This window comes from Hetaerina americana, unplaced genomic scaffold (genome assembly GCF_022747635.1).
Source record: "Hetaerina americana unplaced genomic scaffold, ioHetAmer1.1.p SCAF_1, whole genome shotgun sequence".
In the NCBI taxonomy this organism is placed as follows: Eukaryota; Metazoa; Arthropoda; class Insecta; order Odonata; family Calopterygidae; genus Hetaerina; species Hetaerina americana.
Window position 1 is genome coordinate 51,650,289 of NW_027286069.1, and position 5,071 is coordinate 51,655,359.

Here is a 5,071-nt window from a genome sequence, read left to right on the forward strand (position 1 = left end):
AGAAAATTTTTTTGACTATTTGTTTCCTACAGAAAAAACCCAGAAATTAACCATAGTGCAGTTAGGATAATCCAAGACTGACCCCTCCCTCCTATCCTGTCGTCCATCCCCTCTGAGCCCCCTTCTCAGGCAAAGTTTTGGTGTGGAAGGTGTGGGTTATATGCAGTCCAATTTTATGCCGTGTGGATATTGCAGCTTATTTTGAAAATATTAGCTTGATTGAAGAAACAGCATTCATTATATCTTTGTTACAACCAACTCTTCATTAAATAATGAAGGAAGCTTCATTTTTTGATGGAATTCTTTTTGTAGGAATAGAATTTTTTTTATTGTTCATTCTATTCTGTTTAAAATCTGTGTATTGTTTTATGTAATTGTGACTAGGGAACAAAGGATGATAGCCTAACTTCCGGTTTAGGTTTAAATCCTCATAGACGTCCTACCCTTAAGCATATGAGATGTGATAATTGAAGACTGGTTATAAGAGATTTGAGGTTAAAGTTTGGCTGCGTTGTCATATGATACGTTTTCTCAAATAGGAAGAATGCTGTGCTTTTTCTTTCATTAAATCTTAGAAAATCAAAGTTACTTAATAGCAATAGATACTACTTTCTGAGGACATGATGCATCAATTTGGGGTTTAGAGGAGCAAGTCATGGGAGAGGCAAATCAAGTCCATTTTTAATTTAATTTTTCCCTCTCATCTCTTTGGAATGTTTTCTCAAAAGGGAAAAATTTCTTCCCAGTAAACAGGTGATTACGGTTTTGATTTGCTATTTCAAGAAAATGTTAGGTATGGATTTTGATCCCCATCATTTTATGGAAATTTTCACGCAGTGAGCGAAGTCTTGATAACATAGAAATTTTCACTGCTTCTGTGGATTTCCATTTTAAATATTACTATGGTTATCCATGAATACGGGAGTTGATAGCTCGTGTTCTAGTGGACCTGGAACATTATTAAAAGTGGTCCTGACGGAAGGTACCAGTCAGGCAGAACAAATCATTTGTCGCCTGGGTAACTCTTCCTAAAGCTTAGACACCTTAATATTGTAATAATATTCGGCAAGGGTGTGAATCAGCGCACTCAATTTCGTTGTAATTGGGACAGTGAGGCACCGGGTCAAAGCATGAAAAATTCAGTCTATGTGTATCGTTCTGGAGGTCGTCCATTTTGTCTAATGCTAAAAAAAATCTGTCTTCAGAGTTAAATTTTAAGCTTAGCCGTTGAACTGAAGCCACTGTAGTTGAACACCAAGTCATCGACACAAAATCAACTACGTGACGGCACTAAGTCGAGGCGGGGTTCGAACTCCTGGCCATGCGAAAATCCTGATATCGACCAAGTTATCCGGTTCGATTTAGTGTTCCGGATTAGGAGAATAAACATAGTTACGCTGAAACGGGCCAGGATACAGACAAGATCTTTAACGTTCTAGTTTCTTATACGTGGTTTCATACGTCGATCTTACTAACCCCATCCCAACTATGTCACAATATTAGAACATTTATCGTATCACATTTAAACGCGTTTGCATAGCGATTCTGCTCGTACGTAATTTCTTTAGCATTTGTGGACGGTCGAGGGCAGGCTAAATTTATAAATTTCTTGATTCGTGAAAAATGCGATGATTACAAGAAATGGTGGCGGAAACGAGCTGTTAACGAATTGACATATTTCAACAGTATTACCATAGAATACCCGTTTCCAAGAATTGATCTTATTCACAGAGGAACTAGAAGGGTCCCAGTGGCGATAATCAAACAACATAAACGTAATGATAATATTTAAAACTTTTGTTGTTAATTCAGTAGCGTATGCCATATATTGTCAAGTGTTCAATAACAATTTCAAATACTTAGTTTAAAATTGGAGCGGTTTATAAAAATGAATTTTTCTGAAGTGCGTGGTAAGAATGCCGCTATTGTCTCCTCTCTAATGCATTTCGCAGTCGTTAATCGAGCTTCACTCGAAGCAAAGATTGCCGAATCAAGCTACGTACGAGGTGTATGGCAGGGGATGAATACGCACCAAACTAATTTTGACCCGAATATTTTTACATCTACCACGGCCGGACAATGTTATTTTGATCCCTTATTGTTCGTGGGAAAAAAAGAATCTTAAAAGCTAGCTGTTCTACACTTGATCTCTCAAATTTTGTTGACTGACCTCGCCTGCCGTAGTACGATAGGGTAATAATACATTTTCAACAGTTGCTAAAGAGACATCTTTCCAATTAATACAAGAGATTTGATCTGCAATTTAACCTTCGCTAAAATAATTCCCAGCCTAGCTCCTCTATTATTGTGGATACGCTACTAATTTTATCATAACAATTTTCTACATATTTAGCTCCTCAACTCTCCACGCGATCCAATACGGCAATCAATCTAAAATCGTCAGGATCCCATATACTGACAAAGCTGCTCTGTCCTTAGGATTACGTATATTTCGGTAAACCACTCCACCGTCGGCAAATAAACGTATCTTGCTGGGAAATACGGAATCAATGTCGGTAACGTAAATAAGGAATAAAAGAGGTCCGATAACACTCCCCTGGTGAACACCTGAAATAACTTCTACTGCATTTGAGCTAACTCCATCTTTGACTATCTTTGTACCAGATCGTTCAAAAAGTCTTTATCCAACCACGGGTAATTTTATCTATGCCATATGCTACTAGCTTTATGAGTAGTTCACTATGAGGTACGTTGTCGAAAGCTTTCTTAAAATCCACAAAAATCGCGTCCGCTGGAACATAGCTCTCTCCCGAAGGAAGAATATAATGAGCAAAAAGCGCAAGTTGTCTCTCGCAGGATATACCATTTCGGAAATCGTGCTGATTTTTCATCAAAAACTATTTGACTATCGAGGTCTCTCACGATCGACCTGGCAACTAAACGTTCCATGGCCTTGAATGAAATTGATGTGAGGGAAATAGGTCTGTAATTGCTTGTTTCCTCCTGGTCACCGTTTTTAAATATTGGTGTTACATCAGCCATTTTCCAACCACTGATAACCTTATGATCTTCTAGTGAATTCTTATATATGATTTATGGATATGGTCCAATTTCCGACACTAGCTCCTTAAATGTTCGAGCGGGTGGGTCATTGGGCCCGGAGGATTTTTCAGGCTTAATTTTTTTCAGCAAATGTTGTATTCCATTCTGGGAGATTTCAATTTTGGGCATCGGTGGGCCGGAACGATAAAGTAGGTAAAGTTGGTAAAAATAAACTTGGTAAAGATTCTTTGAAAGAAGGAATTTAATAACCTAGCCTTTTCCAAACTGCTGGTTACTCTTTCGCCATTTTCATTTTTGGGTGAATTAACAGTTTACTAATTTTCCTGAACTTCTCTGACGCATGGCCAAAATGCTTTTGGGATCTCTTTCAAATTTTCTGCTAATCTTTTCCCTTTGAATTCCCTTAACGCTTTCCGAAATTCTTTACTGGCATTCGCCCTAGATATCTTGTAATCATAAGTGATATCATTCCTTTCATCGCTAGAGATATCATCCCTAATATTTTTCATTTTGGTTTGACATAGCCATTGACGTCGTAATGCCGTTCTAACATCTGCTCTGTACCATATAGGTTTTCCGTTCCGTTTTATATTTTATAAATTTACTGGGAATACTTGTTGACTGCTGAGTGCGAGATCTCAAGGAAGTGATTCCACATATCCTCAATATTTCGGTGATTACTGCCTTTCTTAAAACTAGCTAATTGATTCTGTAGCACGCACTGTAGGCCATTGTTGTCCCCTTCTTTAAACAAGTAAACCTTTCTTTTAGGCTTCCTATTTTGGATCTCACGAAGCGAAAACTTATCATTTACTGCCCTGTGTTCACTAATTCCTTTTATAATCTCTATAGTTAAGGCAATTTCGGATATGTTCGTTGCTAACAAATCAAGAATAATATCGACCACCCATATTTGGTGGAGTGACAAGTTGATGCAAGGAGTTTAACCATGAGGAATTCAGTAGCGACTTGCAGGTATCTTTTTCTTTAAATCCCGTTTTAAATTATATAAGCTCCAATCATCAATAGATGGGACATTGAAATCTTCACTCATTATAACGTCGCGGTCATTGTATTGGGGTCAGAAACCTTTGATTTGTTGATTTAATTCTAGTATTGAATTATCTTTGTCGTCCGGCGGCCTGTAAAAGACGCATAAATTCTTTTGGATTCAGGACTTTTCATTGAGCACCAAACGCTTTCCAAGCCATTACCTGGAATTACCTCATCCCTGCTGACGCAATAATTTTTAACTGCAATTACTAAAAGACACCGCCCCCGATTCTATTTGCTCTGTCATTTCCGTTAATGGAAAAGGACTTGGAGAAAATTTCACTGCCGGTGACATCAAGGGATTACCAGCTTTCTACCGCTTAAAATTATTGTTGCTAATCATTAGGAAAATCCTTGTAGAAAAAAAGATTAACCGCATATAATAGAAAATTATATAGATTATCTACTTCATGTTGTTCACTTACCTTACATTGACAGACTAAGACGATGAACTTTAAATGCAGTATAACAGAGATGGGGTCGGCATATGAGAGGCGTAAAAATCTGCCAGTGATCCTTGTAGTGGCCAAGCACGATTCGTAGTACCCAAATGTCTGTCTGCATTCCCAATCTCAACATGCAGTGCGCGGTGCGGGCTATCTCGAAGCGGCAAGCTCAGCCTGTTTCACAGTTCATAATTTTCGCAGTACTTGTATTCGGAACGAATTAAAAATGTTGAGTGAGGGTTTTCAGTCGCAGAAAGCCAAGTGTGAATTCGATTGGAATGAAACCCGAGAGAGCTTATATAAGATTTTTTTACATATTTTATTCTCCGTTTATAACAATGAGATAAGATCAAATAGAATATTCAATCATCTATATGCGGTCTACTTTCATGGTTTAGACTCATTGACTACTTTAATTTACAATCTTTCACGCTGTTCTGGATACTTAAGGGCATGCTGCGATCCAGCGTTCCCATCCAGCGATGGGTATTTATAGGTATAATGTAGTTGAAAAACTTCATGGGAAAATTAAAATAATAATTCTGATG